Here is a 12,600-nt window from a genome sequence, read left to right as displayed (position 1 = left end):
GTGGAGTCTGCATGTCCTCCCCGCGGTCAAGTGGCATTCGAAAGACATGTGTGAATGGGTGTGCCTTCATTGAAGGTTGAGCGTCGGGCTGGCACCTCTGCACTGTAAAAATCTACTGCCAATCATTAGCAAACTGGAGTTCTGCTGTGGCAACCCCTAACCGGGAAAAGCCGAAAGAAGAACAACTGATTTTTATAAATCATTTGGTGAGCATAAAGCATCCTTCTTGTTTTCATATCTAATCTATCTAACATATTTTGGAGCCAGTCAATCACTCCAAAAATGTAAGTTAGGACAAGAAGAGAAAATTGGTTTATAGCTTGGATTTTGTTCCTAGATGTCAATGCTTTGTTCAGGAATAATTTAATTCTTCTAAAGTATTCCTTACTAAGTTTTATTTGCATTTGTTCATGTTTTACTGTTGATCCTTCATCAATTCCCAAATATTTATACACTCCCTCTTGCTCAAGTTCTTTATATCACATTCTAGTCCCAAACTGATGTTTTCCTGGTGCTGTAGTTTTCCTGCTTTATAGGTTGCTTTTGCACATTTATCAAGACTAAATAACATTCTTATCGTCTTCTGTGTGGAGACATGCATGAATGGGGTGTACCTTCATTGAAGGTTGTGCATCAGAGCTGGCAACTCGGCATGTAAAAATCTACTGCCAATCATTAACGGACCGGAGTTCTGCTGTGGTGACCCCTAACCGGGAAAAGCCGAAAGACACAACAACAACAACATATCATCTAAAAAAGTTTTGACAACTTGCAGTTGTACTTTCAGTTCCTCATCTGATGAACTATACAGTTTTAAATCATCAACAAAGAAAAGATGAGAAGACTTTACAGTTTGTTGTTTTCTATGAGCTAAATTATAGCCATGGCCTAAGTTGTTAAGTAGACAGATTAATGGGTTAAGGACAAGGCAGAATAGCAGCAGTGACAGGGAGTCACCTTGGAATATTGCCCTTTGAATTTTTATCCCTGGGATAATAATTTGTCCTTTATCATGGCTTAATTGCAAAGTGGTCTGCCACTGTTTCATGGTCACTGTAATGTAGTCAATCAGTGAAGGGTGTATCTTGTATATTTTTAAGTACTCTTTTATCCATGAATGTGGGATACTATGAAATGTTTTTTTGTAGTCAATCCATGCCATACTTAGATTCTTCCCCTTTTTACAGTTCTCCACTATGACCTTATTTAACAAGAAATGATCCTTTGTTCCACATGACTTTCTTTTATTGCCCTTCTGTTCTACTGCTATAATTGAGTGTTCTTGTAAATGACTATAACCTCTGTCGGCATCAGTTCCCATGTATAGTTTATACGTCACTGGAAACAAATTTAATGGTCTATAACTTTTAGGGTAGCTTGTAGGTTCACTCGTGTTTCCCTGTTGTTAGCCAGGTTGGTGTCTGCTCAGGGTGGGCATATAAATAGTTCTTACTCATGGCTAAATCTTCATGCAAAGATGTTAATACTTTTAACCAAAGTGAGGTACTGCATCTGGGCCTGGGGTTTTCCAGTTAGAGGCTTTTCTTAACTTTGTTTCAATCTCTCTGGCTCTTACTTCATCCCATTTCATATCCTGTACCTTTAGACTTCTTATTCTTTAACTTCTTCTATCCATTTAGCAGCCTTGTTATGTTCCACAGGATCTTCATCGATGCTTCTCCAAAATGTATCTATTTTTTCTTATTTTTTGGTGCTCTTTCAATTCCTTTTAACTTGTTTACCAATTCTTTGTAAAACTTTTTTGGGTCATCAATAAATTGCTTATTTTCTACTTGTCCTTTATATTTATCTGTGTATCTTCTAAATATTTCCACCTGTGCTGAGTATTTTAGTTTATTTGCGATAGTGCATGATAGATCCTGGTTGTTTTAATACTGCACATTGCTTTTATCACGTCTATCGTTCTTAGTATTTTTGCTGATCTGTTCCCTCTTCTACATTCTTCTAATAGTGACACTTCTTGTCTTAACTGCTTTATAGTTTTCTCTATTTGATACTTCCATGATGGTATCTGATTTCTCCCCTTCCTTTCCCTCACTACCCTATGTTCTTGTGGTAGAACTTTATCTGTTATTAATTTAGCTGCACAGTAATATATCCTGTTTACATCTGTTATATCGCATGGATCTCTATGGGCAGTCCTAATTACTGTGTTCATTTGTTTTATCCAACTTCTGACATTTTGGGTTTTATTGACCTTCTGCGGTCTATTTCTTTGATTGACCTTAATATGTCTGTCTCTGTTATCTCTATTATTATCTCTACGGCCATAGGAGATCATTGATGAATACGGAGAATAGGAGAGGAACAATGACTGACTTTTGAGGAGCATCCATATTGGTAGATAAGGAATATTTATTTATTTGGTTATTATTTGTTTATTTATTTGACATTTGTTAACCGGGTTGGTCTGACTGGGCAAAGCCCTTTTTCAGCCGAGACCCGATGAGAAAAGCTACAGTATTACAATGCATAGACATTTATTATCACAGACAATTGTTATAAGTCAAAAATAAAATATTAATTAAACAATGAACATAATAAGTTCATTTTTTAACACATTCCATAAAAAATTAGAAAAGTATAAGTCAGAGATATTTTCATTCGGGACTGTCTCGGATAAGTGTCTGTTAATAATAAAGTAAGATTGAAACTGCATTTATTTGTGCCTGCACTTCAAAATTCGTTTTTTGTTGTAAATTGTATTTTTAACTGTTACTGGCTTCCCACTCAAATGTGACAGCCATTACTGCACTATAAAAGTGTTTTTGCATTTGTTTCTACTGTTTTCTTGAAAAAACAAAAAAACAAACAAAAAAACTCTTGCTATTTTCCCGCCTTACTAAGCTAGAAATGTCCAGTTTCAGATACCTGGACTGTGTTTAAGCTTCTGTGTTTGGCCATACCTTACTTGGGCAAAACAAAAGTTTCTTTGTTCACCAGTGAGAGTAGGGAGCTCTGAACAGTCTACCTACCCTTGGATGAGTAGTTTCTGCCCAGAAACTGTAGTTTTATTGGTCATTTTGACTATTTTCCCACCTTACTAAGCTAGAAAAGTCCAGTTTCAGATACCTGCTGGTACCTGGACTGTGTTTAAGCTTCTGTGTTTGGCCATACCTTACTTGGGCAAAAAGGAAATTTCTTTGTTGACCAGTGAAAGTGGGGAGCTCTGAACAGCCTACCTGCCCTTGGAGGAGTGTTTAAGTACAATTTTTTGTTTTTTCTTGTTGCTTATTGCTATTTCCACCTAAACGCTCATTTTCTGGCATTTATTGCATCTCAGAATGTTCATTTTACACTGAAATTGCATTTATTTGTGTCTGCACTTTAAAATTCATTTTTTGTTGTAAATTGTATTTTTAACTGTTACTGGCTTCTCACTCAGGTGCAACAGCCATTACTGCATTATAAAAGTGTTTTTGCATTTGTTTCTACTGTTTTCTTGAAAAAACAAAAAAAAATGTTGCTATTTCCCCACCTTACTAAGCTAGATCCAGTTTCAGAAACCTGCTGATACCTGGACTGTATTTAAGCTTCTGTGTTTGGCCATACCTTACTTGGGCAAAAAGGAAGTTTCTTTGTTCACCAGTGAGAGTGGGGAGCTCTAAACAATGTACCTGCCCTTGGAGGAATGTTTTTTGCCCAGAAAGTGTAGTTTTATTGGCCATTTTGGGCTAATTTCTATCTCTTTAATCTTTCTGATATAAAAAACGCATTTGTGCGTTTTTTGTGTTTGTATAAGCTCAGCAGATCCTGCCCAGGTATTCTGCAGAGACCTACAATGCCAGAGAGACAAAAGGAGAGACTTTGGAGTGTTTAAGTACCATTTTTTGTTTTTTCTTGTTGCGTATTGCTATTTCTGCCTAAACGCTCATTTTCTGGCATTTATTGCTTCTCATAACACTCATTTTACACTGAAAATGCATTTATTTGTGTCTGCACTTTAAAATTTGTTTTTTGTTGTAAATTGTATTTTTAACTGTTACTGGCTTCCCACTCAAATGCAACAGCCATTACTGCACTATAAAAGTGTTTTTGCATTTGTTTCTACTGTTTTCTTGAAAAAAAAAAACAAAAACAAAAAGCATCTTGCTATTTTCCTGCCTTACTAAGCCAGAAAAGTCCAGTTTCAGACACCTGCTGATACCTGGACTGTGTTTAAGCTTTTCTGTTTGGCCATACCTTACTTGGGCAAAAAGGAAGTTTCTTTGTTCACCAGTGAAAGTGGGGAGCTCTGAACAGCCTACCTGCCCTTGGAGGAGTGGTTTCTGCCCAGAAACTGTAGTTTTATTGGCTATTTTGGGCTAATTTCTATCTTTTTAATCTTTCTGATATAAAAAATGCATTTGCACAGTTTTGCGAGCTGGGCAGCACCGGTTAGCTAGGGTTAAACTATTCCCAACTCCACGAAGTCTACGCTTCAGTTTTTCCCTTGGAACTAAACAAACCTTCAGCTTTAGCACTCAAACCATTCACTTTACAGGCTAGCACTTGCTTAAAACTCATAAAAAGCACTAAATACCCCTAGCACTAGCCCCCCCTTATACTGTCCAGAAGGACAAGGCTCTCTATTTGTCCCCACCAGTCAATCAGAAAAACAGCTCACTCTACCTATTCAAGCATGTCCAAAGGGCAGTTTCCGGTGTACTCTCTAGTCCAACTGGTGAATCTGGGTAGTTTGAGGCAATGTTACAACTGCCTCATGTACACAGACAACCCTCTCCTCCTACCACCAAACACTAATATATGCGAGAGATGCAATTATACAGCCAGACTGGAGGCAAAGCTCTCTAACCCCAGACTGTAACTGACTGTCAAGAGGAGACGGGTAATACTTGCAACACACCACCAGTCTCACATAGACCTAACAAACCAACACAGGCAAATACACATAAATACACGAAAACATACTCGGAGGCTCTAAATAAAAATCTGCAAAAGCAGCAGAGACCTCCAAAGCAGACAGCCAAGCAACCTCCACAACCCATCACCAACCATGAAACACATACTTCACATACTCAGTGTGCCACGCAATCACAGCCCTTAAGGCAAAATAACATACCAAACACACTATTAATAGATGACTCTATAGTCAGGCACACTGATGTCCCACTAACTAGGCTGGACAAGGAGAAGGTTACAGTTAGCTGCCTGTCGGGTGCCAGGATCCGCCACGTAACACAAGCACTCAGGTCACTCCAGAACAAGTACAAATATGACTCTGTCATTGTACATGTTGGTGTGAATTACCTGAGACGTACCTCCCTGGACTACATGAAAAGAGACATGGAAGAGCTCTCTTATCATGTAGCCCAGGCAGGTATGACCCGGACCTGAGTAGCATCCTGCCTTCACCAAGAATGATGCCACAGTATAAAGAAAAAATTATCAACTTCAACAATTGTTTAAGTTTCTGGTGTCATTCAAAGGGGATCCAGTATCTCTCTGCCTGGGATGACATGCTCAACAAGCCACGTTGCTTCACAAGAGATGGCTTGCACCTGTCACCCTTAGGCTTTCGAATACTGGCAAAGGCTCTTGCCACCCCCATAGTGCCTTTTTTAGGCAAGGCTCAAAAGACAAATCCACCACTGTAAACAGCAAAAGTAACCAAAAAATTAGGGTAATGCTACTCAAAGCCAGAAGTCTAAACCTCAAAATGCATGCACTTGAGGCACTCCTCAGTATGGAGAACATCGATATCTGTGCAGTAACAAAAACCTGGTTTAAGGCTCCAGAGAGCACCCCAGCACTACCAGGCTATAACTCATACCATACCTTTCTGCTACAGAACCCGGACCGAAACACAAAAGGTGGGGGTGTATCCATATATATCAAGGATACTCACATTTCCAGGTTAGTGGCACAGCACAATACATCAGAGATCATCCAAGTGCAACTAACAATGGGCAAAACTGCAATCCAAATTGTAGCTACAGATCACCCAACATGACCCAGGAACCCCATTCTGCATTTCTGGAGACACTGGGAAATATGAAGGTCTTACCAAACACCCTAATACTGGGTGATTTCAACTACCCAAACATTAACTGGGAGAACTACTTAAGTACTAACTCCCTTGCCCAACGCTTCCTAGAATTTATATTCTCGAATACCCTGGATCAACTGGTCAACGCCCCTACTAGAGGGAACAACATATTGGACCTGGTCATCACCAACATGGGCGACCGGTGTTCCACACCTGATGTCAACCCCACGCTGGTTAGATCAGACCATAGACTAATCACTCTGGATATTCACATTCTGCCCCCAGCCCAAATCAAGGAAAACACCTTGAAAAACTTTTCAAAAGTAAATTTCACATTGCTTAAGACTGAGGTGGAAAGGTTCACAGCCCCCATGCCAATGGACAATGCTGTCCAAGCTACTGAAACCTATACACAAGGCACTCTATGATCATTTACAGGAATGCATGGATTCTGCTATCCCAAGTCAAACCAAGACTCACTCCTCCAGGAAAAGGAAACCAATCTGGTGGACCCCTGCCATAAACAGGCTCTACAATAGAAGGAGAAAACTAGTACAGATAAGAGCAAAATCCCTAGAAGAAAAGACATCCCTGATCAGTATCAACAAGAAACTATGATCCCTCATTAAATCATCTAAGGCTAGCTTTGAAATAAAAATTGCCAAGGACTCCAAAGATAACCACAAAGCGTTCTTTAGCTATGTCAAGAACCTAAGTGGAAACTCTCAGATCTGCTCTGAGTTGGTGCAGAACGGCACAAAATACACTGAACTGACTGATATTGCCAACATTTTGGCAGACAGGTTCAGTGCAAACTTCACACCCCTCTCACCCCCTAAAGGGCCCATAACCATACCAGAAGAATGTAAGGCCCTGGCAATCACCGACACACAAGTTACAACAGCCCTATCCAAAGCGCTCTAATGGGACCGGACGGTGTCCCAGGCTGTGTCTTACAAGAGCTCCAAAATAAACTAACCCCTCACCTAAACACACTGTTCAAACTCAGCCTCTCTACAGGCTACATACCAACAGAGTGGCGCACAGCAACAGTTATCCCACTCCACAAAGGTGGCGCCACAACGGACCCTGGGAACTATTGCCCTATAAGCCTGACTAGCCTGGTCTGCAAGGCTATGGAGCACATCATCATGGAACTCATTAACAGAGACATTGGGAACCTCCAAACTTTAGACCCCACACAGTTTGGCTTTGTTAAGGGCAGATCATGCCTCCTAAACCTAGTGGAATTCTTTGAGACAGTTACCAAGACATTAGACGAGGGTAAGGAGGTCCACACAGCCTACCTAGACCTCGCAAAGGCTTTCTGCACCATTCCCCATTCTGGTATTATAGACAAACTCACTGACCTGAACATTAACCCCTACATCATGAGATTGGTTGCAAATTGGCTCATGGACAGAACCCACACGGTGAGAGTTGCAGACTCTAGGTCCGACTCTAAACTGGTTACAAGTGGCGTCCCCCAGGGCTCAGTCCTACGACCCCTCCTGTTCGGTATATACTTCTCAGAGGTACAGACAAGCACAGGAGGACTTTGGCTGACCAAGTTCACAGACGACTGCAAACTAGGGGCCATAATTGATTCTCCGGCTGATATAGACATCCCGCAGAAGGGTCTCACTGAGACGGATACCTGGTGTCAAAATCATGGCCTCAAGCTAAATGCCAAAAAGTGCATAGTCATCACCTTTGGAAAAAACAAAGTACCCACAAACTACCACATAGGTGGTAGTCCCCTAAATACAGAAAAAGTAATAAGGGATCTGGGGACCCAAGTAGATAGCAATCTCTCCTTTGATAATCATATTGTCAAGGTGGTTAGAAAATCCTTCTACGTGGCCCACCTAATCTCAAAAGGGTTCACATCCAGAGCAAAGGAGGTTATTGTGCCTCTCTACTCATCACTTATTAGACCCATTATAGAATACAAAACCCCATTTGGGATGTACCTTACAAGACACCTGCAACAGCTGGAAAGACCACAAAAGTACCTCACCAAGAGGATTACTGGCCTCAGACAGATGACCTATGCAGCCCGACTAAAGAAACTCCAACTGTACTCGGTTGCATACCGCTTACTCAGAGGTGATCTCTGCTTGACATACAAGGCCATGTCCAACCCAGAATTGATGGATATGCTCCACCTAAAAAAAAACAAATCCCTGAGAGCCACATGCTCTAGGGATATAAACCTTACCACAATGATAAATAGGATGTGCTGGAGGGATAGATTCCTGACCCAGAGACTCCTCATGCTTTGGAACAAGATTCCAATATACATCAGGCAGAGCCCCTCACTAGCACTCTTCAAGAGAAACCTTGACGGGTGGATGGGAAACAGAAAATTTACCCCGGGGATCACTGCAGTGGCTCTGCTGGACAGAGGTGCAGGGAACTAATGGCTCTGCTGGTCAGAGGCAAAGGGAACTAATCTAAGGGGGTGGCGAAAGCCAACACACTCTGACTAGGCTTATAAATGTCCTTGGGCAGATAGCCTAGTACTTAACCTATGAACATATAAGATCAGAATATGGGGTTTTGGTTGAGAGAATAAAAGTTATGTTCCTGAACTGTGGACAGATGTCATCAGGGTAGCTAGAATGATATGATAGATGAATGCAAAAGCTATTTTTAGATTTAGGAGCATCTGTAAACATTCCTAACCAGTTGTGCTCAGTGATTTGATTATCTGCCAACTTGTAACTGAACAAATCATAGCAGAAACCTCCAAAGCTTGTGCAACCATCCCCAATATTACTGCTGGTGACAGAAAGAAAAGAGATCGCACTGGTTCCTTGGACTTATTTTTTACTCCTGCTGGTCCAGTTGATATCTATTCATAGCAGACAACGTTTCTCCCTTCTCCAGCAACCTGCTGATGACTTTTTGCATTTCACTTTATAAGAGGAAGAAATGCATCTTTACAATAAAGTGCATATTGCTGCCAGCTTACGATCCCCAACAATTACTAAGATTTAGTCACCAGGCAATTAAATAGTGCATTTAAGTACCAAAGTTCTGCTTTCCTGTAGTATGGCTATGGTTAAAGTTTTAATAAAGCACTGAGTCAGGTCAGTAGCTCGAAAATAGCATTTTATCATGCTGGGTTTGTGTTGTTGAAATGCCAAACGATTTTGAAGGAAGTGATTTTTTTTTTCTAAGCTGGATTCCTAAGGTACTGGCAGTGCTTATGAAAACTATTGCTACTACTGCTGTATGAAAATGTGCTTACTAACTTGCAAATCTACTTGGGAATTTGAAATTAATACAAATTAAAACAAAAAAGCTAATCTACTATAAGATGTTAACTAAAATAGACATGGAACACATGCAGCCAAGCAGAGCCACATTATTAGGTCATGCTTTGCAAACATCATTGGTTTTATTAAAAAAACATTTTCGTTCTTCTTCTTGATAAAGTCACTGCTGTAATAGAAAACTCAGCCAAATAAAGTACACACTTGTGCTTATCCGGACATGTTTAACAACTTTTTGTTACTATTTGAAACTGCTGTTAATGCTATAATAGTTATTCAGCTCTGTGGTTGACATAAAACATTGAAGCTCAAATACAGGGGCCATCTTTTTAGAAAGACAGATAAGGAGGCTAAGCCTGTTCACCACTGCTGGGTGGGGCATCTAGCAATCCAAAAGAGATGGGTGTGACGTAGAGATAAGACTATATCATTTGCAGAGGTGAGTGATTCTTTTCTCTCACATAGATCCATTGCACAGTGACCCCAAAAGAATGGTTAAGGCCTGCGTGGAAGCAACCTGATGGCTACTGACTAATGGCCCAAGAAGTAAAGGTTCTCACCCAATACAAAAAAATGAATGAGCACTAAACTTCTCCCCAGCTCAGAAACAAATTAGCTGGGGGGATATTGTAGTCAAAATGGAGGGAAGTGGCCTGCTTGCTGCAGTGCTGGCAACTGCTGGAAGAATGTTGTACTACATGCAGCTTATTGTGTGGAGATTGTTCTACTGGTGTTCACGTTAACATTCATAACACATGAGTCAGAAATGCACACAAGCGAGTGGAAGGAAGGGCCCCCACTTCTGCTAGTTTGTATATCAGACACCTGGGTAGGGTTACAGATAATGGAGAACAATGATGGATGTCGGGATGACAGCCTCATATAATTAGCACCCACCCATGGGAAATGAATATGTGGATAAAGAAGTGGTACTGTTGATGGTCAACAGATATGGGAAAATATGAAAAACAGAATTGTGCTGCTTTCATATGATTTAAATGTAGCAGTAAATATAATTAGGTTCTTTGCTTGAAACCATAAGGGGATTACGTTGCTAGCAGTGAATACGTAAATGTTCTAGCAACTTCTCTTTCAGGCCTTAATGGTAAAGAAAGAAATTTGATTGAGTGAGGCTCAGTCTCAGGATTCCATGGGGTTCTTGAAATATTTTTTTTTTCTCTTTGTGCTTATTTGAGAATAAGTACTGTTGAAAAGACATGGGTCTATGCTGCTCAGATTATACCAACAAGTGACTAATACCAACTGAAAAAGCCTTCATCTCAAAAGTTATTAAGAATGAACCTATGAATGCAGCTGACATCAAAGGAATGAACTATATTGTTTATGTATTCAGAGGTTATTCAGTTTATTCATTTAGGAACATATGATTCTGAGTAAGGATTAATAGTAATTAATGTTCAAAAATTATTTTAATATCTACAAAATACACAGTAAACATACATTAATATACCATACATGTATATGTTCATTAATTTTATTCATTCACTTTCCATTTATCCAGTTATTCAAATTTAAGGTTGTGGGGAAGCTGCAGTCTGTCTTGGCACTATTCAGTGGAAAACAGAGGAATTAATTCTAAACAGGGTACCATCCCATTCCAGGCTGAATGCACACAGTGACCCTCACATAACACACAAGCCTTTGAGCAATTTCGAGGAATGCCAACTCATCTCTAGCACATTATTAAGACATTAAAACAATGAGTAAAAAAGTCACACAGGAAAACAAATTGGTTAAAAACATAAAAAGAAAAATCTATCAAAGCTAGACTTTCCACTGTGTGATACCTTAAACCTGTTGTATCAAAGGCATAATGGGATATATGCAAATTACCTTTAAGGATATCAGGTGTTTCAGCTAAATGGCAATTCTCAATGTCCAAGGCTTTTTCTTTTACTTTTACTTTTAAGTCTATTTATGGACAATTTCAGACCAATAAAGCCAAACCCCTCCAGCTATAGGCATGCATGTTTCTGCCTTCTTATGAATAAAAGCAAACCATCAAACCCAGTGAAAACCTCCGTGTACACACAGGTAGGACTCCATGTTTCATTTTGGTAGGTATGTGTAATAGTCCTCATTCTCAGTTAATCTGTGCTGTATTTAAAAAAAAAAAATATATATATATATATATATATATATATATATATATATATATATATATATATATATATATATATATATATGTGTGTGTGTGTGTGTGTGTGTGTGTGTGTGTCTGTATAATATATATATATATATATATATATATATATATATATATATATATATATATATATATATATATATATACTGAACCTAAGCTACTTTACTCTAGCCTGGTTAGAAAACTACCTCATAGATCGGCAACAAGTGGTATGGCGGAACAAAGCTCTTTCTTCCTTACTACCAGTGACTATGGGCATGCCTCAAGGGTCAGTTCGCGGTCCCTCCTTTTTAATTTGTTTACAAATAACCTCCATAGTGCTACAAATCTAGCCACCCTTATACAGTATGCAGATGACTCCACTGTCATATGTTCTGCCCCAACTCTACTTGAACTACAGAACTTAACCCAAACATCCTAAAATGCAATTGAATTAAGGTTGGCAGATGCCCAATTAATCTTGAACCCAAATAAAACTAAACTCATGCTCTTCCACTCCACTAAATTCAAAACCCAGTCCACTTACTTCAACATCGCATCCAGTAATAAGACTTTGAACCAGTGCCATCCTCCCTACTTCTTGGTGGTGTTATTGATCAAAATCTGAAGTTCGACTTACACATTGCCCAGACTGTACAAAAAAGTACACAAGAAAATATGTACTTTATACAGATGCAAAAGCTACCTACCCACAAACTCCAGAATAACCACAGCCAGAACTCAGTTTCTGTCAACTTTACTATACACCTCATCCATCATTACCAACCTCTCCAAATCAGACCTAAGCAAGCTAGATGCCACTAGCTGTCCTCCTAGAACCCATATTTGTAAGGCTCTAAGACAACTATCTTGGTTAGAACTACCCCACCAGCACATTCTCGCACAGCTCTCTACTGCCCACCAAATGCACTATAAACCTGATAAAACACCAGCTCTACAAGGCCTCCTCAATCTCCATATAAGTACCCATCCACTAAGATCCACTAATAAAGCTCTAATTGAAGTAACCAGGAGTAAAAATAGCTCAGGTGACTCTCTGTACTCCTACTACATTGCTAAACTGTGGAATGCCTTACCACTTGAAATTAGAACTTTAACTAGCTTAAAAACTTCAAGCATCACATTAAAACCCACCTCACCAA

Source organism: Protopterus annectens, chromosome 2.part1, assembly GCF_019279795.1.
Source record: "Protopterus annectens isolate FY-2018-M chromosome 2.part1, PAN1.0, whole genome shotgun sequence".
Classification (NCBI taxonomy): Eukaryota; Metazoa; Chordata; order Ceratodontiformes; family Protopteridae; genus Protopterus; species Protopterus annectens.
The sequence above is the reverse complement of the archived record's forward strand: the minus strand, read 5'-3'. Positions refer to the sequence as shown.